Source organism: Convolutriloba macropyga, chromosome 2 (genome assembly GCF_964194025.1).
Source record: "Convolutriloba macropyga chromosome 2, txConMacr16.3, whole genome shotgun sequence".
Lineage (NCBI taxonomy): Eukaryota > Metazoa > Xenacoelomorpha > Acoela > Convolutidae > Convolutriloba > Convolutriloba macropyga.
Genome location: NC_134469.1, coordinates 5122125 through 5148728, shown reverse-complemented (window position 1 = coordinate 5148728; position 26604 = coordinate 5122125). Strand labels below are relative to the sequence as shown.

Below are 26604 nucleotides of genomic sequence, written 5' to 3'. Positions count from 1 at the left end.
GGGTCAATTTCCTAAATACAATAAATAAATAACCAAGTATTTAAACTTTTCCTGAAAATTGATCTTGATAGCTGAGCATCTAGCACATTAGCACGAAGTTAGCATTTCTTTATAAGCAGGTCACTCGATTCGCAAATTTACTTCACTCTCGACCCGTTTTTTGCCTGTTTTTTTGGTTAGCGGCACTTTAATTTTTAGACTATAAAAGCTGGATCTTCACTCTGCTAAATTTGACCGAAAACTCCCGCGATGCTCCCTCATATTGTTGAGAGGTTCATTTTTATTAGATACTTACAGCTGATAAAAATTATCTTCTGAAAAATATCGAAAACTTTCCATCGTATATCTAGTAACAGCGAACCTTGGAGAAATACCTTTTATTTAAAACAATATTTATTTTAATTGCTCTGTTACTTAAAAGAAACAAAAGTTTTCATGTCAAAAACGTACCGGAGAATCCCTCTAATAGAAATAAAACAACGCAGTGAATAGTTTTAATCAAATTTTCAATACAATCATAAAAGATTGTGCCAATGGGCACTGAAATAAACGTTTTAATCAAATTTTTGCTTCCCAGGCCGGGATATCGGTGCTAAAAAAACAAAAAAACTAAAAGAGATTAGCGGTGAATGCTTTTATTTTTCACATTATAACCGCCAAAGTCTTTGAAATCAAAGTTCCAACAAGTTTTCTGCTCTTACGGAAAATTAAGCAGATAAATTTTTGTTCACAGTACAAAAATTTGTTCTTCAATTTTCAGCCTTGATTCTACAAAAATTCAACTACATTTATTCAACGAACTTACTTAGTTTTTACTTAGTACCGTTTATTGTACCGTTGAATTTTTTTCTATTTTATTCAATTTTTCCTTTAATTTTCGGTTTCCTTTATTTTTTCTTGACTTATTATATTTGCTGGCTCACAATTTACCTCAAAATTTCAACTTTCACCACTTCCTTAAGTTAGGAATAATTCAAAGAATTTGCTGCATTGAGTCAGTTATATCGTTTGAAGAGACAGAACTATGGTTTAATGTTTTTTTAGATTTTAGTTGTTTTAAAATTTTGGATTTGGAGAAAGTATGGAACAAATTGGAAAAAATATGATTTCTTATTAAGAATTCTACTATTTTTGTATTTAATGGATAAATAAACTTTCGCTTTGTCGATGAGTTTGCCTACTTGGTCCAAAATATTTTTCAAATGTCGTATTTCAAATATTTATCCGGCAAATAGTTCTCTCAATTAGCGGAGTGTAGTTCCATCGATATCCACAACAAACAGATTTGAAAAGAAAATTAGCTTAATTTTTTAAATAAACAAATTTTTATCGTTCAGAACTAACTTAATCTACTCCGAGTGTGAAATTACGTTAGAAATTGGCATCACTTTAATGCGGGAAAAAGCAATTGTACTTCAATCTAGTATTTGACATAATTCGTAAAAAACTAGAAAAAAAAAGAAAAATAATTTTTTTTGCAAATCATTCCACTTTTAGTCAGAGCAACTTCTAATCAGACCAAGAACTTTCTGACCAGAACCAAGTGCGCTCGAAACGTCTCTTATTGGAATCAAGTGCGCTCAAATTGAATTCTAATCAAACTGAAGTGCAATCAAAATTGTCTCTGATCAGACAGATTTTTTAGCCCCTAAAGTTTCTGTGATAAGACAATCCTGCGCTCAAATTGGTGTGCGATTAAACCAGCCTGAGCTCGAAATCGTCTCGCTTAAGACTTTACTGCGTTTGAAAGAGTCCGATCAGAAAGAAGTTTAGTATGGCAAGTTTTTCAGAATCCGTATAACATCGTGTTGTAAAAAAAATGGCAAAAATGTTCGCGTGAAGGGAAACAAATTTTGTCTGCTATAATTAAAAATTTTGAAGTATAGACTTTTCGTAAGTTAGTGCAGGAGTTTTACAATTTTGCTAAGAAAGGGCAGATTGCATAAAAATGCCTCTCCTAGCAGTTGTCTAAATAACTGTTGTTAAAAGGAACAACTCTTGATAGCTGCTGGACCTGTTGATTTTGGTCAGAGCCAATAATCTACAGTGCAGTCTCTGAGCGGATCCAGTCTGCGGTGTTGGTTTCTGATAGAGTTCACAAATCATAATCAAACAAAAGGTGTACTTTAAAATGGGGGGTTCCCATTAGACTCATGTGAGCCTGATATTGTACCTGAGTAGTAACAAACCTATACACCTGAACTCACTTTTTGGCTGATTTTCCCCAAACATGTTCGATCATGCACGCGGATGAAAAGTTCTTGGCAATTATTCCCTTTTAGTTTAGGATTGTTGCCTGAAAATTCAATGGACTTACTTTTTTGAACGGGACATGTTGGCTTGCCTCTTTAATAAGGTATATAAACACACTGTGGAGAATACTGTTTGTATACAAATGCCTAAGGGCTATAAATCCACTCTATATTTGTCATGAACACTTTTGCGTTGAAATCGGGGCTTCTAATGTGAATAAACTATATATATATATATAAAGGTATTGTGAATGCAGGCTTAATTCCTGCTTACGCAAATTTGAAGAACACAATTTGATAAGTTTATGAGGGATATTTAAACCCTGTGAAGAAGATTGTTTGTATACAAATGTCTGAGGGCTATAAATCCAGTGAACACTTTTGCCCAGTAGCAGAAATCTGGGTGTCTAATGTGAATAATCTATGTATTGGTATATGCAGACTCACGTTGAAGATTTTGTTTTTTAACTACATGTGAAACGTCTGGGTAGGAAGCGTTCTACTTTCTGATGAGATTATTACCTAAGGGCTATTTTTAGAACACAAACTCAAACTCAAACTCGAACTTGTCTGGCTCAGACTGTTAAAAGACTTCCCTTTCATTTATTACACAATAAGCCATACGATTCAGACGTATTACGTTTTGACGAAATTCGTATCTGAAAACAACAAGTTCGAACACGATAAAAGGAAGTAATTGATTCTTCAATAGAATTTATATAAAAAAGGAACAAAAAAGCCTTTTGAAAGATATTAATTTACTGAAACTTTGACCTCATCAACTGTTGTTTTGTCCAGCAAAGACCAATTGACAGGGAAGACAATAGTCGAGTAGAAAGAACACAAGTTGAAAGTAACTTCCTGCAATTTAAATCAGGTTAATTCAACATTTGAAAAGAATTCATCGTTTGAAGTGATACTAAGAAGTTAGGTCCTTGAGGAATCCGAAAAGTATAGAAACATCTTGTTTTTAGTTTTGAAGGATCTATCAGAAAAACGAGTGGTGTCAAGAAGAACAGTTGGGTGGAACAACATCTTGTCACTTTGGTTGCAGAGAGCATACGGACACAAAAGACGGAAAAAACTCTTGTTTGAATTCCGAGCGCTTCAAAAACAAATTGACATAAGAAAGCAAAAAAGAACATCTGGAAACCAGAGGAGCAGCATTTTGTGTCTATCATCAGAGCGCATCAAGAATCCCTAGACTAGTGGAGTGGTTCAAAACTTGTGCAAAGTAAGTTAAAAATCTTCTTTAATCATCATTTATCTCCGCCATCATTTCAACCTATATAACTCATCCACGGATCAAGAAAAGGTAACAACATAGTTAAAGATTAGCATCCCTTATTCATCAGGAAGCATTTTTTTTATGTTTTAAAGGCGAGGAGCTGAGATTAGTCGATTATCAAATAATTAAGACACATATTTAGTTGTTAAGATTGCATCCCAAAATTTCTGACCTATCAGATGTGAAATATGAAAACTCCTTTTAAAAACCAACACAAAATTACCTTAAAAAGCGTCATTTTCAATGTCAAAGTTCAATTGTACATCATTTTTTCCTCTTAATGTGTAAGTCCTAGAGAAAAAATTCTTAAGGAAAAATTGTTCCATTAGTGAAAACTAACACAAATATGCTTTAAAAAACATCAATTTTGCTCATATAACATATGTATGAGTCATCAAAGGTCAATTGTACATCATTTTTTCGTCTTAATGTACAAGTCCTAGAGGAAAAATTCTTCAGGAAAAGTTGCTCCATTAGTGAAAACTAACACGAAAATACTTTAAAAAACATCACTTTTGCTCACATAACATATGTATGACTCATCAAAGGTCAATTGTACATCATTTTTTTCCTCTTAATGTACAAGTCCTAGAGGAAAAATTCTTCAGGAAAAGTTGCTCCATTAGTGAAAACTAACACAAAAATACTTTAAAAAACATCAATTTTGCTCACATAACATATGTATGAGTCATCAAAAGTCAAATGTACATCATTTTTTTCCTCTTAATGTACAAGTCCTAGAGGAAAAATTCTTAAAGAAAAGTTGTTCAATTAGTGAAAACTAACACAAATATGCTTTAAAAAACATCAATTTTGCTCACGTAACATATGTATGAGTCATCAAAGGTCAATTGTACATCATTTTTTTTCTCTTAATGTAAAAGTCCTAGAGAAAAATTTCTTAAGGAAAAGTTGTTCCATTAGTGAAAACTAACACAAATATACTTTAAAAACATCAATTTTGCTCACATAACATATGTATGAGTCATCAAAGGTCAATTGTACATCATTTTTTTCCTCTTAATGTACAAGTCCTAGAGGAAAAATTTCTTAAGAAGAAGTTGCTCCATTAGTGAAAACTAACACAAAAATACTTTAAAAAACATCACTTTTGCTCACATAACATATGTATGACTCATCAAAGGTCAATTGTACATCATTTTTTTCCTCTTAATGTACAAGTCCTAGAGATAAATTTCTTAAGGAAAGATTGTTTCATTAGTAAAAACTAACACAAATATACTTTAAAAAGCATCAATTTTGCTCACATAACATATGTATGAGTCATCAAAGGTCAAATGTACATCATTTTTTTCCTCTTAATGTACAAGTCCTAGAGGAAAAATTCTTAAAGAAAAGTTGTTCCATTAGTGAAAACTAACACAAATATGCTTTAAAAAACATCAATTTTGCTCACATAACATATGTATGAGTCATCAAAGGTCAATTGTACATCATTTTTTTCCTCTTAATGTACAAGTCCTAGAGGAAAAATTCTTAAGGAAAAGTTGTTCCATTAGTGAAAACTAACACAAATTTACTTTAAAAAACATCAATTTTGCTCACAAAACATATGTATGAGTCATCAAAGGTCAATTGTACATCATTTTTTTCCTCTTAATGTACAAGTCCTAGAGGAAAAATTTCTTAAGAAAAAGTTGTTCCATTAGTGAAAACTAACACAAATATACTTTAGAAAGCATCAATTTTGCTCACATAACATATGTATGAGTCATCAAAGGTCAAATGTACATCATTTTTTTTTCCTCTTAATGTACAAGTCCTAGAGGAAAAATTCTTAAAGAAAAGTTGTTCCATTAGTGAAAACTAACACAAATATGCTTTAAAAAACATCAATTTTGCTCACATAACATATGTATGAGTCATCAAAGGTCAATTGTACATCATTTTTTTCCTCTTAATGTACAAGTCCTAGAGGAAAAATTCTTAAGGAAAAGTTGTTCCATTAGTGAAAACTAACACAATTTTACTTTAAAAAACATCAATTTTGCTCACAAAACATATGTATGAGTCATCAAAGGTCAATTGTACATCATTTTTTTCCTCTTAATGTACAAGTCCTAGAGGAAAAATTTCTTAAGAAAAAGTTGTTCCATTAGTGAAAACTAACACAAATTTACTTTAAAAAACATCAATTTTGCTCATATAACATATTTATGACTCATCAAAGGTCAATTGTACATCATTTTTTTCCTCTTAATGTACAAGTCCTAGAGATAAATTTCTTAAGGAAAGATTGTTTCATTAGTAAAAACTAACACAAAAATACTTTAAAAAACATCACTTTTGCTCATATAACATATGTATGACTCATCAAAGGTCAATTGTACATCATTTATTTCCTCTTAATGTACAAGTCCTAGAGATAAATTTCTTAAGGAAAGATTGTTTCATTAGTAAAAACTAACACAAATATACTTTAAAAAGCATCAATTTTGCTCACATAACATATGTATGAGTCATCAAAGGTCAAATGTACATCATTTTTTTCCTCTTAATGTACAAGTCCTAGAGGAAAAATTCTTAAAGAAAAGTTGTTCCATTAGTGAAAACTAACACAAATATGCTTTAAAAAACATCAATTTTGCTCACATAACATATGTATGAGTCATCAAAGGTCAATTGTACATCATTTTTTTCCTCTTAATGTACAAGTCCTAGAAGAAAAATTCTTAAGGAAAAGTTGTTCCATTAGTGAAAACTAACACAAATTTACTTTAAAAAACATCAATTTTGCTCGCAAAACATATGTATGAGTCATCAAAGGTCAATTGTACATCATTTTTTTCCTCTTAATGTACAAGTCCTAGAGGAAAAATTTCTTAAGAAAAAGTTGTTCCATTAGTGAAAACTAACACAAATATACTTTAAAAAGCATCAATTTTGCTCACATAACATATGTATGAGTCATCAAAGGTCAAATGTACATCATTTTTTTTCCTCTTAATGTACAAGTCCTAGAGGAAAAATTCTTAAAGAAAAGTTGTTCCATTAGTGAAAACTAACACAAATATGCTTTAAAAAACATCAATTTTGCTCACATAACATATGTATGAGTCATCAAAGGTCAATTGTACATCATTTTTTTCCTCTTAATGTACAAGTCCTAGAGGAAAAATTCTTAAGGAAAAGTTGTTCCATTAGTAAAAACTAACACAAATTTACTTTAAAAAACATCAATTTTGCTCACAAAACATATGTATGAGTCATCAAAGGTCAATTGTACATCATTTTTTCCCTCTTAATGTACAAGTCCTAGAGGAAAAATTTCTTAAGAAAAAGTTGTTCCATTAGTGAAAACTAACACAAATTTACTTTAAAAAACATCAATTTTGCTCATATAACATATGTATGACTCATCAAAGGTCAATTGTACATCATTTTTTTCCTCTTAATGTACAAGTCCTAGAGATAAATTTCTTAAGGAAAGATTGTTTCATTAGTAAAAACTAACACAAAACTACTTTAAAAAACATCAATTTTTGCTCACATAACATATGTATGAGTCATCAAAGGTCAATTGTACATCATTTTTTTCCTCTTAATGTACAAGTCCTAGAGGAAAAATTCTTAAAGAAAAGTTGTTCCATTAGTGAAAACTAACACAAAATTACTTTAAAAAACATCAATTTTGCTCACAAAACATATGTATGAGTCATCAAAGGTCAATTGTACATCATTTTTTTCCTCTTAATGTACAAGTCCTAGAGGAAAAATCCTTAAGGAAAAGTTGTTCCATTAGTGAAAACTAACACAAATATGCCTTAAAAAACATCAATATTGCTCACATAACATATGTATGAGTCATCAAAGGTCAATTGTACATCATTTTTTTCCTCTTAATGTACAAGTCCTAGAGAAAAATTTCTTAAGGAAAAGTTGTCCCCTTAGTGAAAACTAACACAAAAATACTTTAAAAAACATCACTTTTGCTCATATAACATATGTATGAGTCATCAAAGGTCAATTGTACATCATTTTTTTCCTCTTAATGTACAAGTCCCAGAGATAAATTTCTTAAAGAAAGATTGTTTCATTAGTAAAAACTAACACAAATATACTTTAAAAAGCATCAATTTTGCTCACATAACATATGTATGAGTCATCAAAGGTCAAATGTACATCATTTTTTCCTCTTAATGTACAAGTCCTAGAGGAAAAATTCTTAAAGAAAAGTTGTTCCATTAGTGAAAACTAACACAAATATGCTTTAAAAAACATCAATTTTGCTCACATAACATATGTATGAGTCATCAAAGGTCAATTGTACATCATTTTTTTTCTCTTAATGTAAAAGTCCTAGAGAAAAATTTCTTAAGGAAAAGTTGTTTCATTAGTAAAAACTAACACAAATATACTTTAAAAACATCACTTTTGCTCACATAACATATGTATGAGTCATCAAGGTCAATTGTACATCATTTTTTTCCTCTTAATGTACAAGTCCTAGAGGAAAAATTTCTTAAGAAAAAGTTGTTCCATTAGTGAAAACTAACACAAAAGTACTTTAAAAAACATCACTTTTGCTCATATAACATATGTATGACTCATCAAAGGTCAATTGTACATCATTTTTTTCCTCTTAATGTACAAGTCCTAGAGATAAATTTCTTAAAGAAAAGTTGTCCCATTAGTGAAAACTAACACAAAACTACTTTAAAAAACATCAATTTTTGCTCACATAACATATGTATGAGTCATCAAAGGTCAATTGTACATCATTTTTTTCCTCTTAATGTACAAGTCCTAGAGGAAAAATTCTTAAGGAAAAGTTGTTCCGTTAGTGAAAACTAACACAAATTTACTTTAAAAAACATCAATTTTGCTCACAAAACATATGTATGAGTCATCAAAGGTCAATTGTACATCATTTTTTTCCTCTTAATGTACAAGTCCTAGAGATAAATTTCTTAAGGAAAGATTGTTTCATTAGTAAAAACTAACACAAATATACTTTAAAAAGCATCAATTTTGCTCAAATAACATATGTATGAGTCATCAAAGGTCAATTGTACATCATTTTTTTCCTCTTAATGTACAAGTCCTAGAGGAAAAATTCTTAAGGAAAAGTTGTTCCGTTAGTGAAAACTAACACAAATTTACTTTAAAAAACATCAATTTTGCTCACAAAACATATGTATGAGTCATCAAAGGTCAATTGTACATCATTTTTTTCCTCTTAATGTACAAGTCCTAGAGATAAATTTCTTAAGGAAAAGTTGTCCCATTAGTGAAAACTAACACAAAAATACTTTAAAAAACATCACTTTTGCTCATATAACATATGTATGAGTCATCAAAGGTCAATTGTACATCATTTTTTTCCTCTTAATGTACAAGTCCTGGAGATAAATTTCTTAAAGAAAGATTGTTTCATTAGTAAAAACTAACACAAATATACTTTAAAAAGCATCAATTTTGCTCACATAACATATGTATGAGTCATCAAAGGTCAAATGTACATCATTTTTTTCCTCTTAATGTACAAGTCCTAGAGGAAAAATTCTTAAAGAAAAGTTGTTCCATTAGTGAAAACTAACACAAATATGCTTTAAAAAACATCAATTTTGCTCACATAACATATGTATGAGTCATCAAAGGTCAATTGTACATCATTTTTTTTCTCTTAATGTAAAAGTCCTAGAGAAAAATTTCTTAAGGAAAAGTTGTTTCATTAGTAAAAACTAACACAAATATACTTTAAAAACATCACTTTTGCTCACATAACATATGTATGAGTCATCAAAGGTCAATTGTACATCATTTTTTTCCTCTTAATGTACAAGTCCTAGAGGAAAAATTTCTTAAGAAAAAGTTGTTCCATTAGTGAAAACTAACACAAAAGTACTTTAAAAAACATCACTTTTGCTCATATAACATATGTATGACTCATCAAAGGTCAATTGTACATCATTTTTTTCCTCTTAATGTACAAGTCCTAGAGATAAATTTCTTAAGGAGAAGTTGTTGCATTAGTAAAAACTAACACAAATATACTTTAAAAAGCATCAATTTTGCTCACATAACATATGTATGAGTCATCAAAGGTCAAATGTACATCATTTTTTTCCTCTTAATGTACAAGTCCTAGAGAAAAATTCTTAAAGAAAAGTTGTCCCATTAGTGAAAACTAACACAAAACTACTTTAAAAAACATCAATTTTTGCTCACATAACATATGTATGAGTCATCAAAGGTCAATTGTACATCATTTTTTTCCTCTTAATGTACAAGTCCTAGAGGAAAAATTCTTAAGGAAAAGTTGTTCCGTTAGTGAAAACTAACACAAATTTACTTTAAAAAACATCAATTTTGCTCACAAAACATATGTATGAGTCATCAAAGGTCAATTGTACATCATTTTTTTCCTCTTAATGTACAAGTCCTAGAGATAAATTTCTTAAGGAAAGATTGTTTCATTAGTAAAAACTAACACAAATATACTTTAAAAAGCATCAATTTTGCTCACATAACATATGTATGAGTCATCAAAGGTCAAATGTACATCATTTTTTTCCTCTTAATGTACAAGTCCTAGAGGAAAAATTCTTAAAGAAAAGTTGTTCCATTAGTGAAAACTAACACAAATATGCTTTAAAAAACATCAATTTTGCTCACATAACATATGTATGAGTCATCAAAGGTCAATTATACATCATTTTTTCCTCTTAATGTACAAGTCCTAGAGGAAAAATTCTTAAGGAAAAGTTGTTCCATTAGTGAAAACTAACACAAATTTACTTTAAAAAACATCAATTTTGCTCACAAAACATATGTATGAGTCATCAAAGGTCAATTGTACATCATTTTTTTCCTCTTAATGTACAAAACCTAGAGGAAAAATTTCTTAAGAAAAAGTTGTTCCATTAGTGAAAACTAACACAAAAGTACTTTAAAAAACATCACTTTTGCTCATATAACATATGTATGACTCATCAAAGGTCAATTGTACATCATTTTTTTCCTCTTAATGTACAAGTCCTAGAGATAAATTTCTTAAGGAAAAGTTGTTCCATTAGTAAAAACTAACACAAATATACTTTAAAAAGCATCAATTTTTCTCACATAACATATGTATGAGTCATCAAAGGTCAAATGTACATCATTTTTTTCCTCTTAATGTACAAGTCCTAGAGAAAAATTCTTAGAGAAAAGTTGTCCCATTAGTGAAAACTAACACAAAACTACTTTAAAAAACATCAATTTTTGCTCACATAACATATGTATGAGTCATCAAAGGTCAATTGTACATCATTTTTTTCCTCTTAATGTACAAGTCCTAGAGGAAAAATTCTTAAGGAAAAGTTGTTCCGTTAGTGAAAACTAACACAAATTTACTTTAAAAAACATCAATTTTGCTCACAAAACATATGTATGAGTCATCAAAGGTCAATTGTACATCATTTTTTTCCTCTTAATGTACAAGTCCTAGAGGAAAAATTTCTTAAGAAAAAGTTGTTCCATTAGTGAAAACTAACACAAATATACTTTAAAAAGCATCAATTTTGCTCACATAACATATGTATGAGTCATCAAAGGTCAAATGTACATTATTTTTTTTCCTTCTTAAATTACAATTCCTAGATAAAAATTTCTAAATTAAAAGTTGTCACAATAGGGAAGCAAAATTACTTTAAAAGATATGTTGTCTTTACAAATTGTATATGAGTAATCAAAAGTCAACTGAACATTTTTAGTGCGTGTACGAGAAATACAAAACAGATTATTTATTGGAATTTTCCTTAGGTAAAAAATTATGCAGTTTTGAAAATTAGGTTGAAAAATTAACTCGCCAAAAAAATTCTCCAAAAGCACTTTTGTTCAATTTTCTCTCACTTCAAATCTGTGAAAAAAAATGACATCAAAGCTTTCCTACTTGAGATATATAAAGCAAATATTGAAATAAACCTGTCATTCAATCAAAATTCTTCAACCATAGCAAAGATTTCTCGCTTAAACTTATTTAGGCTAAATGTCCATGGCAAACTTATTTAGGCTAAATGTCATTGTATTCAGGCTAAATGCGGGCTAATTGTCATTATACTTGATTAAAATAACGGTCCCAAAAAGCACTATTTTCAAGATTTCAAGCCAAAAATTTCAAGCCAAAATTTCAAGCCCAAAAAACATTTCTTGTAGGTAATTTTTTTTATTAATCAACAAAGGATTTTAACAGAAACTTTCAAAGTTCAGTAAAACCGCTATGCGCTTTTCTAGAGACTTTCACTTATATTTAAACAAAACTAAACTTCTTCCTAGAGGCTGTACACTTGTGAAATTTATATGAGAACAAAAACATACCAAAGAGTTCATCTATTTAAATTTTAAGATCAAAGAAAGTTTGAGATAAAAATTTGTGAACATAAGCAAAAGTTTCTCATCAATAAATAACTACTCATGATTTTTTGTTGAGGTTGTTCTTCAAAACCATCCTTAAGCAGTTAATAAACGTTTCCAGCAGTCCGTAGAAGCAAACTAGTTCTTATTAGATGTCATAAGCTAAGACATAGTTTCTTTAACTTTGTTTTTGAATGAAAAACTAAATTAAAAACGTTCAGACCATTTTGTTGAAGAAGCATTTATTTTGCTGATTTGTTTGGCAGCACCAAAAAAGAAGTTCAACAACATGAATTTTGTCAAAATTACAGTATGAACTTTGAACGATATGTACTACATATGTATCTGTAGTAACATTATTTTCAACCAATTTACAGAACCAAAAGAAATTTAGTGAGATAATAGTTGCATATTTCGTAATCAACGGAAAATTTGCGCATCTGTTTTACATTATATCATTCTGAGTACAAGGATCTGCAAGGATCTAAATTTTTGTTAAACTGACAAAATAAAAAGAACAGAAACAGAATGTTGATTGGTATGACAAAGATAAGCATGGTAAACTATGCTATGCGTTACCAAAAAAAAGCCAGTTTTTTCCCATGCTATAAAAAGCGGCGATGAAAAATCACAAAACTACAATCCAGAAATCCTTTCTCCTTCAGGAAACTATACAGCTCTTTTACAATCTACTCGAAATTTATGATAAACTTACCAAGAGAAGCAAAACATTTGGTTTCCTGGAAAATAAAATGAGACAACTATATGGATTTCGACGCTTTCTTAATGTGTTCGTCAACTTTAGCTAAAATTCGTGATCCTGCAAAGTACGATAATAAATTAGTGTGCAATGAGACAATGTAAAACTTGATTTGCTCATCAGTCTTAACTTTTGGTTGACTGTTGAATTAATTGTGTTCGTCAACCACAAAAATGTTCTCAGTTGACTTGTGAGAAAATTCGAACACCAAGGTCACAATCATCAATTTTGAAAATTCAGTCCATTTTTTCTGTCATATTGCATCTAGAGATTGCTTTTATCAAATTGTTTATTGAACTTCAAAAGTATTAAAAAGCAATCCAAATTACCAACGATTTGATTCTGTCACTTTATTGATAACATATTTGTCTATAAAAGATTTGTGTGACAGTTTTAAAAGGAACCCAAAAAACATCAACAAAAAGTCATTTGGAAATTTTAAGCAACTGTAGACCGAATTTCTAATCAGATATAAAACTCATTAATAGTAAAACAAGTTGCAAGTCAGTCATAAAAACATTAGGGCTTCATCTTAATTTTATCCAGTGTTCTCTGTGTCCACACAAATAGAGAAATCAATTCAACACAAATTCAAACAGATTTTATAGAGACAAGAGTACAATAAAAACTTTCCTTGCTTAAAAAATATTCATTTCGAAGCTTTCAACAACTACAGATCGGTCGTTCTTTTTTCTTTCTCTATGAAATAGTATTGACTTGTAAAAACTTAACAACAAAAATTTTATGGAAGTAAGCTTAATCTTATATAATTGAATCTAGTTGTTGCAAGTGGTTGCAATATAACGAGTTTCCGACTTTTTTTTCCTAAACTAAAGCAAACCACCTAATTTCGGAAAAGAAAACGGAGGACTACCAAGTTTTTGTTTTTCAATCTCCGATTATCTCATCAGTATAAGGCCAGTATTTTGAAGGTAATTTTTTTGCCATACAAAACTGCATTCCCAACTAATATTTGCCAGAATTTAGGATCACCTGTAAAAAACTATGGAAAAGTTTTCAAACGGTAAAGTTTCCCCTTCATTGAAGAGGTTTACGCGTAACAAAAAAATTTGATACATGTAAATATTTAATGGAAAAAATTAGAAAGCAAACGAAAACTATAAAAGCAAGTTATTTAGTTAGATAAATCATTTTAAAGCATTCAACAACTGCAAGCCAGTCGCTTTGATTGGAGTCAAGCAAATTGTTTTCCAAACTAATTTTTTGCAAAATATTTCAAACAAATTAGAAGTGTAAGTTTCTATTTTTCTCATTAAATTTTTCAACAGCAGTTTAAATATAGAAAAATACCAAGAGGAACGTCTAAATATATTCGCTTTTCCTTTTCATCTCTAAAAAAACTGGCTCATTTTTTCGGAATTTTTAAAATCAAGTGTACACTTATTGTTTCCATGATTAATTGTGTTAGTGAATTTCAATCAGGTCTTGTGAGCTCACAAAATTTAAAAACCACAAAAGCTTATACAAGGTGAAGATCATTGATTTCATAGATAGTATTTCTTAGGAATCTTAAGTGAATAAGTTAAGTGATTAAATTCCTTGTATGGCAAAAGTTACAATATATGATCCGTGGACGAGTCTTTTTAGAAGGTTTTTTCAAAGTGTTAATCAGTAATCAAATATTAATATACCTTTTTCTGTTTTAGATGAAGACTTTCAACTGTGACGAGTGCTCGAAGAAGTACAGCAGGAAAGAGAAACTATTGCAGCATATGGAGAAGGAGCATAACACAAAATTGGAAAAAACAGCAAGCTATGAATGTGGACAATGTAATAAGAAGTTCACTCAGAGCAGGAACTTGATTCAGCATTTGAAAACAGTTCATGGAAGTCAGACGTACACAAAGTGCAAGCATTGTACACAAATTTATGGCGACACTTCATCGTGTGCTAGCCATGAGGAAGACGCTCATGGTACTCACAGAGAGGTTTCCGAGAAGACTGAATGCAATTTGGAGCTACAAGAGAAACAAGCTATTGGAAAGTTTTTTCAGACATTCAGGATACAAGCGGACAACCAAATTGATGTCTTTAATTTTGTTACGGAGCATCTCGAAGACCTTAAATTATTTATGAGAAACAAAATAGCAGAGCTTGGACCTTTGAAAATTCAGCTCTCTGTTTTTGTACAGATGTTGAAACCAACAGATGATACCAAAGTCGGCTGTCATGCAAACACAAAGTCGAAAACTTTAACAACAGAACTATCAGATGATGAAATTTTTGAAATGGTTGACCAAATGAACAATTCAATCCAGATTTTTTCAACCGGTGGAAGTGGATTCGTTGTTCAGAAAATTGATCACTTGGATATTAACATTAACAAATTTAAACCTATCAGAGGAAGCAGCTACATTGCTACACCATCCGCTTTAGTTGGAAACCATTTTCTACTGAATATACGAAACAATGACAGCAGATGTTTCGCATACTCACTACTTGCTGCATTGTATCCTGAGAACAAGAACCGAGTGAGGCAAAACAAATACAAGCAAAATTTGCACAAACTCAATTTGGATAATGTTGAGTTCCCCATGTCTTTGACGGATGTTCCAAAGTTTGAGAAACAAAACAATATTGGAATTAATGTTTTTGGTTTCGAGAAAAACAAAATTTTACCACTTTATTTGTCTAAAATAAAAACACAAAAAATTATTCCTTTGCTTTTGCTGACCGATGAATTTACTAGTCATTACTGCTTGATCACAAACTTTCACGCTTTCATGGCTCGGCAGTTTGGAAAAAGGAATCATAACCGACATAAGTACTGCGAACGTTGCCTTCATGGATTTTGGAATTCAACGGCACTGGAGAAACATTTGGATTTATGTGGGGAGCATAAAGCTGTTCATATTACTATGCCAATGGAAGACTCAACAATTGAATTTACAAACTGGCATAAAACGTTTTCAGTTCCCTTAGTGATTTATGCCGACACAGAGGCTGTCAGCCTTAAGCACGACACTTGTCGTCAAAATCCTGATAACAGCTACACCTTGAACAAAGAAACTCAGAATCCTTGTGCAATAGGTTTTTGTGCTATTGATAAAACTGGTGGAAGTGATTATTATGGTTTTGAAGGTGAGAAATGCATCGAAGAGTTTTTTCAGTGGCTCAGAGAGAACGCCAAATCTATTTCTGAGAGAAAACAGAAGCATAGACGTCTCATAATATCTGATGAAGAACGAATGAGAATGATTGATCAGGGTAAAAGATGTGTTATTTGTCAGAGGAGTTTAAACGACGAAAAAGTAATCCATCATGATCACTTTACTGGTGAAATATACGGAGTTGCACACAACAGCTGCAATCTGAAGCTTCGTACGCAGACTTTTACGCCTATTTTTTTCCACAACCTTAGTGAATATGACGCACATCATCTATTGAAATACATTGAAATCCAATCGAAAGAAAAATTGACAGTCATTCCTTGCAACAGTGAGACATACATCTCATTCTCGTTCTTTGTTCCTGTTGGTAAAAGCAAAGATGACAAGCTACTATATGAAGAATTTCGTTTCCTTGACAGCTATCGTTTTTTATCCGGGAGTCTTGACACTCTGGTTACAACACTCGAAACAAAGGACTATTGTCAATTATCTAAACATTTCCAAAAATATTGCGACATTTTGCAAAAGAAAGGAGTTTTCCCATATTCGTTTCTCGATAGCTTTGAGAAACTCTCTGAAAAATCGTTGCCTCAATATGGTGATCAGTGGATAAATTCATTGTCTGGTCAAATTGATGTTTCTGAGGAGGATGTTCAACATGCTAACAAAGTTTGGAATATGTTTGGCTGCAAAAGCTTTGGTGACTATCTCATGTTGTATCTCAAAACTGATGTCATTCTTCTGGCTGACGTGTTTGAAAAATGCCGAAGACTCTTTGATCAGGTATATGGATTAGACCCCTGTCATTACTATAGTGCACCTAATATTTCATGGGATGCAATGCTGAAAACAACTAAAGTGAAGTTGGACTTGCTCTCTGATATAGATATGCTGTTGTTTTGTGAGAGATCTATCCGTGGAGGATTGAATGGAATTGGCGAGAAACGGTACATGAAAGCTAACAACAAATACTTGAATGACTTTGATGAAGGAAAACCAAGCACGTATGGACTTTTTCTGGATGTCGTTAACTTATATGGTGGAACAATGATGAAAAACTGCCAACCGGAGGATTTGAATGGTCAGACATCAGTTTGGAAAAGATCATGCAAACATCTGACGAAAGTGATGTTGGGTACTTTGTAATGGTTGATTTGAATTATCCTAGCAACTTACATGACTGTCACAATGATTTCCCTCTGGCTGCTGAGAAGTTAAAAATCGATGCTGAGATGCTTTCTCAGTATCAGGTAGAATTGGGAAACAAGACCAGTCATATCCCAAAGCTTCTGGAAACGCTTAAGTCAAAGCAGAATTATGTATGTCATTATTCAATTCTAAAGTTTTATTGTCAACAGGGGCTCCAAATAACTAGACAACATAAGACTCTGAAGTTCAACCAGAGTGACTTCATGAAGTGCTATATTGAGCAGAATACAAAGTTGCGACAGCAACCCGGTATTAGCACTTTCAAAAAAAACTTTTTCAAATTGTTGAACAATTCATGCTTCGGAAAGACGATGGAAAATTTGAGATGTCGATACAAGATGGTATTTGTTGAAAATGAGGAGAAAGCAAAATTTTACTGCAACAAGTACAATTTTGAGAAGTTCACTATATTTCGAGAGAACCTTGTTGGGATCACTCTTAGCCAGAAAGAGATCAGGTGGAATAAACCAACTTATCTGGGTGCTGCTATTTTGGATCTGTCAAAACTACACCTGTACAGGTTTCATTATGAAGAAATGGGGCCTTTGTTTGACAAAAAAGCTCGAGTGATGTATCGTGACACTGATTCTCTCTTTTATGAAATTGAGACGGATGACATTTACGAAGATCTCAAACAGCTGAAACACGTACTTGATTTGAGTGATTACCCCAAGGATCATCACTTACATAGTGAATTGAACAAAAAAGTGCGACTTAAATTATCAGATGAGCTGAATGGTGACATTGTGATGGAAGCAGTTTTTCTGAAACCAAAAGCTTACTCTGTAAAAACTTTGCAGAAAGTCAAACAAAGTGCCAAGGGTGTGAGCAAACATGTGAAAAAGACACTTCATCATGATAAGTTCAAAGAAGTGCTCGAATCAAAATCACCATTGAGAAAACTAGTAACATCTATAACTAGTGACAAACACTCAGTCAACATAACAGAGTCTAACAAAATTGCTTTGAGTGCATTTGACGATAAACGTTATTATCTGAGTGACGGTATAAGCTCATACGCGTATGGACACTACAAAATTGGTCACAAGCGGAAACAGCCCTCGGAAAAACCTCAAAAGTCCTATATTGAGATCAGTGAATGTGAAACCGCCAGAGATTTAACTGAACAACTTGATACTGAGATTGAAGAAACCTTTTCACCACCTGATCCTGGGTTCTGGAAAACTTCTCAAATTGAATCCGATGAGGAAGAAATATTTGATTTCGATGCAGCTCCAAAAGAAAAGCCGTTCTCAAGATGTCCATATATCGATTTCGAAGCAGAGGAAGAGCCGCCTGCAAAGAAGCAACGCATGTCCAGCAAGCGTTAAACATTGACGATGCTGCCCAACTCCACCCCGGTTGGGAGTCTCAAGAAGTTTTGACGAGGAGATACAATAACCTGCGACTGCTCCGCGCAGGAGCTTCTTGTGACAATAACAGCTTTTATAGGGGATAGCTGCCCAACTCCACCCCGGTTGGGAGTCTCAAGAAGTATTGACGAGGAGATACAATAACCTGCGACTGCTCCGCGCAGGAGCTTCTTGTGACAATAACAGCTTTTATAGGGGATAGCTGCCCAACTCCAACCCAGTTGGGGTCTCAAGAAGTATTGACGAGGTGACACAAAATCCTGCGAATGCTCAGCGCAGGAGCTTCCTGTGACAATAACAGCTTTTATAGGGGATAGCTGCCCTATTCCACCCCGGTTGGGAGTCTCAAGAAGTATTGACGAGGAGATACAATATTCTGCGACTGCTCCGCGCAGGAGCTTCCTGTGACAAAAACAGCTTTTATAGGGGATAGCTGCCCAATTCCACCCCGGTTGGGAGTCTCAAGAAGTATTGACGAGGAGATACAATAACCTGCGACTGCTCCGCGCAGGAGCTTCTTGTGACAATAACAGCTTTTATAGGGGATAGCTGCCCAATTCTACTCCGGTTGGGAGTCTCAAGAAGTATTGATGAGATGAGGAGATACAATAGCCTGCGACTGCTCCGCGCAGGAGCTTCTTGTGACAATAACAGCTTTTATAGGGGATAGCTGCCCAACTCCACCCCGGTTGGGAGTCTCAAGAAGTATTGACGAGGAGATACAATAACCTGCGACTGCTCCGCGCAGGAGCTTCTTGTGACAATAACAGCTTTTATAGGGGTTACAAGTTTTTCCACATGTCCATACAACACAAATAGATGTTGAAGAAGATGCTGACGGAGAAGCAGTTTTAAATGGGTACAATTATAAAACTTAAAACAATGACTTAAAACTGAGAATTGTGTCTTAAATTTTTTTAGATGCTTGTTATAAGTAGTTTATTGTTTGTTCTTAACATTGCTTTATTAATTTAATTTCTTAGTTTGTTTCATTTTTACAACTAAAGCAAAATAATAGTTCCAAGCTATCTGTTAACAGCATAGTTTTTTGTTTCCTCGGACTCAATAAATAACCATCAAGAGACAAGATAATGTTTGAGTAAATAACCCATAAAAAAGGTACCTCTCTATTTCAAAATGAAGTTGAGGTACGTGTTTTACATATTCAGGCAACAATCCTAAACTAAAAGGGAATAATTGCCAAGAACTTTTCATCCGCGCGCATGATCGAACATGTTTGGGGAAATTCAGCCAAAAAGTGAGTTCAGGTGTATAGGTTTGTTACTATTTACCTGAACAGGCCAAGTTTTGCTTAAAGTCGTCTGTTATCAGACAATCGTGCGCTCGAGTAAGTCTCCTGTCAGAATATCCTATGCGCTCTTGACCGTTTTTGATCAGATTAAAGTGCGATCGAAACCATCTCTGATTACACTCAAACGCACTCAAATCAGCCGATCTAATTCTGATCAGAGCTGATTTTGTTTCTTGGATTAGCGTCGAAGCCCAGTTACAATACAAGAATAGTGAACTTCTCGTGGATAGGAAGAAATAAGGATCTATTCTGTTTTGCCCTCCTCAGTGTTTTTTTATAAGCCCCCCCCCCAAGGTTACGATTTATATGTTGTTATATAACACGTTACTAAAATGGGGGGGGGGGGGGTCAAAACAGAATAGATCCAGAATAACGGCATGGTTTTTGCGCAACTTCTTGTTTCTGTTTTGTTTTAACAAAAATTTAAAAAGTTTGCAAACAATCAGACAGAAGAGATCAAGGTTTGAAAAAAATCCGTGCCAAAATTTTGGAATGGACTAGCTCTGTATTACTATTTTATTGGGTCTTTCCCATTATAGCCCCCATGAAATTATAGCCCCCCATTATGGTATAATTACCATGATGGGGGGCTATAGGTTATCTGACCACTAAGCTGGGGGGGGGGGGGCTATAATGGGAAAGACCCATTTTATTGTTAGTTGGCAGTGCATAAAATGGTTACATGCTGAGCTCTGATTCTCTTCCGACAATTCTACTAGAGAAAACTTTTTGACGATGTCAATGTTAAATGAAATTATTCGCTTGTCTCTATCATTTTCAAATGCATGAGTATGTTTTGTGGTTCTAAATTACTCCCTGTTGACCAAAGTTTATTTTGCGTTCGGAAAACCTGTCTAAATTTTTATGGAGTACACTAATTATTGATCCTCTGATATAATAAACGAAATCGTGTATCCCTATTTCATCACTTCAAATGTTCAGTTTTCTGCTATCAGGATACGAGTAAAGCTGAGAATCAAATGTTTTGTTGCATAGTTGCATGTTTTTCTTTGCCGGAATTCTTATAAAAATCGGGATTCTTAATTGAAAATTGGTAGCTTTTTTCCCTAAAATTTTGGTGCTGACTTTTTTATTAATATTTGTTGCCTATTAAAAACGCCCTTTCGTTCATGTCCAAAAACTATTTTTGGATTTTGGGACAACACTTTTTGGAAAGTTTTAAATAAGCATTTGAAAAAGGGTTACGTATCCAGTACTGTTTGTATGAAAGGTGACTACTCAGAATTATGCGCAACTAAAATTGACCACCAGCAGTTTTTCGGTGAATAATTCCTTAGGAAAAAAGTGGAAATAAGAAACTTTGTTTGATTTTTACAATTTCCGTGTTTGATATACACTCCTTGAATTTCTGACGGTTGAACCTTATCCCGATGAAGCTATTCATCGACCATAAGCTGCTGAGAAACTGGGGGGGGGGGGCGCAAATAATATGAGCCCAGGAAGCTGGGGGGGGGGGGGGGCACAAACGGAAAAGATCCGATAACTGTTTTCTCTCGCGTTTCATCCTAACATTGCCTTTTAGTTCTGAAAAATCTTAATCAGAACCAAGTTTCAACACTTTTGGGAATTTCGCCAAGAGCAGAAAAAAGTGTGTGACAAGTATTTTCAATAGACATTCATTTTTCATTTTCAAACATGAGCTATCAGTTTTTCTGGAAGACGTTTCTAAATCGAGATTCGACCGTATCGCCCGAACGCTAATTTTTCAGAAATGAAACATGGGAATTCAATTATAACAGTTTTCAGAAGGATTACCAATTCCTGTTTGGATTGGTAATCATAACTCAAAATCGGAGTTCTGCCATTTCTATAAGCAGCATAATTTGTCGCCTTTTCTTCAAATTTATTGCACTTAATTCAGTCAGCTTTTACTTTTTACCGCCGCCTAATTAGTCTGCATGAACACTTCAAAGTGTATGTGACTAGCCATATTTTGTTCACGCAGCTACAATCACTCAGTTTTATTTTCAGCGGCAGGCTATTTCTGTCTGAGATCAAAGCAACGGCGGGGGGTTAAATTGATTCGAAATCGTAACAACGGAGGACCAAATATGATGACCAAACAAAGCTGCGGATGGTGACTTCTCAACAAATAGACTTAGAAAAACATAGAATTTTCAAGAAATCTGATTGGTTGACGAACCTTGGTCTTAACTAACACATTACCTTATCTGTTGTGAATCATACCTTCAACGTTCGAGATGGATTTCGTCAAGGTGATGTATGGTCCTCATTCCTGTTGGGATTGGTAAACAATTACGTTTTTGGAAACTCAGTACGCGGTAAAATAGACATTGGCCGAAATGTGGCAGAACGTAACTTTGCTGACAATGTTGCCCTGGTAGGAAATTGTGATCAGGATGTTTAGAGAACCTACATAGGATTGAAGAAACTGCAAAACAGTTTGGTCTCCTGATTAACGTTATCAAGACCAAAAAATTGGGAGTAACTTTTGATCGCTCGATGGCTTCGTCATCAGCACAGCAAAACCAAGTCGAGATTATAACAGGATGTTACAAAAGGCAAACTGGATTCCTCTGGGAGATCAAAAAAGTCTTGAGATTATCCATTGGCATTGGTGTGCTTGAGGGAAAGAAGAAAATTGTAGGCTGTTTGTTTCGAACAATTGAATGACCACAAGATCCGTCTGAAGCAGCTGACATTTGAGATTAATGTCAGTGGAACATTATCAAAACCTACCAAAGAAAAAAAGATGTCCGGAAGTGATATTGTTGTTTTTGTACTGTGCTTCGAAGAAAAGTGCATGGGTCGCGATGTTGCAGAACAGCTTAAGAAAAAACAAAACCTGAGTTAAGGCATTCTATAGTTGAAAAGTTCGAAAACTTTAAGTCTGTTAACGGTCGAAAAATTCATGCAGCACGAAATGGCGGTAAACTAAAAACCAGAGTGACCACAAGTCTTTCTAGCAGTTTGAGTGATGCTTCTTGTACCGAACATGAGAGTGTTGAGGCTTTCAAGTGTATAGGATCCTACATCAGTTTAAAAGAGGACGATGCAAAAAAAATAGCTGTAAATTGTCTGAAATTAGACAACGTGTCAGCAATTTATGGAACATCTGGAAAAACAATAAATTAGCGAAAACCTGGAAGTGCAAGCGTTATACAGCGTTCATTGTATCAGCAGTGTTACACAGCTTAGACACATGGCATATGAACAAAATGCTGGAAAACAAACGCGGGTGCTGTTACAGTAACTATTTACGTTGCATACTTTGTTTGTCTTTCATGACAAAAAAATTAACCAGTCTCTGCTCAGAAAAACACAGATGCCAACCATTGGACAAATAACCATAATTAAACGCTTGAATTGATTTAATCATGTGCAATTAATAGCGAGCGACAGACTGAAAGATCTTGAATTTAACTCTGCTGAGCTTTATACAATTTCCGTGAAAGCTGTATGAGGACAACGAAAGACATGGATGGGTCAACAACAAAACGTTTGTAAATTTCTGTGGTTCAAGAAGAGCTAAATGCGATTCGAGATCAGTCTTCAACAAAATCGTCAACAAAAAGTTTTTTGTTTAACTAACAACTGGGCGTTGATTTGATATACTGATCTTTTCATTTATAATCGTGCTCATAATCAATGTTTGGTTTTTTTTGTAATATTGCCTATATTCTGAATTTAACTCAAGTGTTGTATCACCAGTAGTGTTATTAATGGTTGTTGATCGTTTTGTTTCTGATCACAGTCCCGTTCGACCGTTGTCCAGACTTTTGCTCGAACATTGTTTAGACTATAATCAGACTGTGGTCTCTCACCAGACTTGGGGTCTTGATCAGAACCTTTTGCTGCCATTGTTCAGACTATAACGCATCCTTAGCACTTTCCTGACTCTATGGTTTCGGTCACACGTAGACCCCTGTGTGTAACCCAATTTAGTATGATCAGAGGTGCCTTGAGTCTGGGACCTTGACCTGTGTTGTGTGTGTGTCTATGTTCTTATTTGCCACTCTAGCCACGGTTGACAATGAGATCAACTTAAGGATGGTTAACATAATGAAAGTGGTTAAGGTAGGGAAAGTGGAAAGTAGGGACAGCTAAATTAATGTAAGATAACAATGTAGATTATCGATAATACTTTCTGATGACCTTAAATATTTTCAGCACTTTCACATCAGCATAATACGCTAAAGTACTTATTTTTTTTGCAAAAAATCTTTGCCCTGGGTTCTGTGCGTTTAAAAATCCAGACTTGATTTTCCTTTATTTAAAAGCCTAGAATAATTCTTATATTTTCTTTTGAAGAACAAAACTGGTTCCTTTTTAGATCTGCAAATGGCGAATTATCCAGATTATGCTTATTACACAATGCAAACTTGGAAATATGAAGGAGATATTATGAATTTGAAGCTTCTAACTGAACTGCCTATGGTAATTTTGAATCTCAGTTTCTCAGTTTTTTTTTCAATTACTATCTGAGTTTTATAAAACAATTTTTTTCTACGATTTTATTTTGAAGGCTGGCAAATTCCTGGTGCAAAAATAGTAGTCTTAGAAATTCTGGACAATAGTTTTACGCCCTATTATATTTCAGGGTCTTTTTCAATTAGCCTAACAAAACGCGAAAACTCAGATGGTAACATAAAAATTTACATAATCTAAGTATTCACATTTCTTTGGAATTTTTTTCTAGCTTTCTAAGTATATCTTTCAAAGAAATTCAGTAATATTGAACTTTCACAATAACGTCCTGAATATTGGTTTTTTGCCAGTCTTTGCATATATATGATGAAAATATCTGGAACTACTCGTTTTTCACACCTCGGTAGAGGAAGTAAAGGTATAAGATCCTTGGAAACAGCCTTCCTATCGGATATCACACGATGAAAATTCTTCTAAGCACAATTTTCAATTTGTCAGCTCTGATCAAATAATTCTTGCGATAAGTAATCAATCATCTTTCGAGAACTTTTAATGTGTATGATATGACAAGTCAACTTAAAAGTTAATTAACTCTCTTATTAGAATTCTTATCTTATTACTATCTGATCAAACAATATGTTATAAACCGTTTATCTTATGTTGTCTGATCAGATCGGACAAGACAAAAATTATAAAAAGACTCCTCTGACTAAAAATTATATTGTTTATGGTCTGATAAGAAAACTTTTAGGGTAGATTTTCAACTAAGTGCAATTTTTGTCGGCTCAGATCTGATAAAAGAGTTTATAATATTAATGTTCATCTCACTAGAATTTTTTGTGTAAATTTTGACCAGACATCTTTTAAGATAAAGATTACTCCTACTACAGTTTTTATTGTTTAAGATCTGATAAGAGAACGTAGAGGAGGCTAGAATTTTTTGTGTAAGTTCTGAAAGGATGACATAAAATAATATTTCCCTTTGCAATATCATTGATCGTGTAATATCTGATAAGACGGGCCTTTTTTATTTTAGTTAAAACGTAAAAATAATCATATGTTGTAGTCAGCCGCTTAAAAAAAGGCACAAACAAAATCATGCGGCATTTTCTCTGTATTTTGAGCCTAAGTGACTCCTTATGACCTATGCTTTATTGGATAATAACTGAATGAGATATCGTATAAGATCCGAACAGAACTTGAAGCGCCTAAGATTTGGCGAGCCACAAAATTTGTCATGTAACAACTTATAAGATGAACATCTTTAAGATCTGATAAAACGAAGTCCAATTGTCCGATTGTCTAAGATCCGATAAGATGAAGTTTTATCCCGTTCGTTTTAAGTATTATCTTGTCAGATCTGATAATGAGATCGAAGGTATTGCTTGAAAATACTCTAATAGACATTGGTAAAATCTTAGACGATGAAAAACCCGGATCGCTGGGGTCCTCTGTGTGATTTTTTTAAAATAAGTTTCACTTTCGAAGAGTAACATTTTTTTGACAGTGGAGTTCAAATAACTAATTGTTGAATTATCTGTCTTGAGCTGTCATGTGTTTTAGGGCCTGATATGCTTACTTACTATTCTAATCAATGGGTATTTTATTGGAACAGTGTATTCGCAAAAGGAGCTTCACTCATTGGAATACACTCTTATTACTATACAGGGATCTATTCTGTTTCAACCCGGTGCAACCATTCCCATTATTGTTGCCAATTAGCTTTTCCCACTTTGAAAAACTTAAAAAAAATGTTATCAGTAATCCCATTGGGAAAATTATCAGGAAATTCTGGCGGTGTTAAATATTTGCATTTTTTTATTAATACTTTTTAATACTTTTACTGCTGAAGGGTAAAATTTTCTGACTCGATCTTTCAAAAAAGCCGCGATATTTCTTTTGATTTAAAAATAACAGCAACTTAAACTTCAGGAATAAATCTGTGATCGAAAAACGTTGAATTCAATGAAACTATTTGCACGACCAACACCATTTGCGTGAGAAATTGATGAGTTGTTTCCTTTTTATTTCTTTTTGCAATTTTTTTTTGCTTTAAGTGGTTATACGCAAGTGTCCTACTAAAAAAATATAATGGAGTTATAATAAAAAATTTGTCTCACCAGTTTAGAGAAAAACGTGTATAATTTTTTCTATCAAGAAATTCAGGAGATGCATGTGAAAATAATTTTCCGACTGGGAATTTTGGAATTGCAACTCCTGACAAGCTTCCTGTCAAGAAATTTTGGAAAAGGCAGTTTTGGCAAGAATATCCGGAATCCTAGTGAGAATAGTAGGAATGGTTGCACCGGGAAAATTGAGCGCATGAATTTTAAAATATCAGATGCAACTATTCTCCTATCTAGGTTGAGTACAGAACGAATTGACACCCTCAAACATACCAGAAATAACGCTTGTTAATTTTGTGCTCGAAAACCTATGTAGCCATATGTTACTAATCAAACAAAGGTCATATCATAGCATGATCAAATTATTTTTGTAGTTAAAACGTAT

The 26604-nt window shown here is 33.1% G+C and overlaps 1 long non-coding RNA gene across 1 annotated transcript; it reads left to right on the top strand.

The window, feature by feature from the left end:
• Positions 1-672: 672 nt before the first annotated feature.
• LOC142335077 (uncharacterized) lies at positions 673-25764 on the top strand. Its single transcript, XR_012758848.1, has 3 exons — positions 673-732; positions 23999-24102; positions 25657-25764. It is a non-coding gene; the product is annotated as an uncharacterized LOC142335077 (long non-coding RNA).
• The last annotated feature ends 840 nt before the right edge of the window (positions 25765-26604 follow it).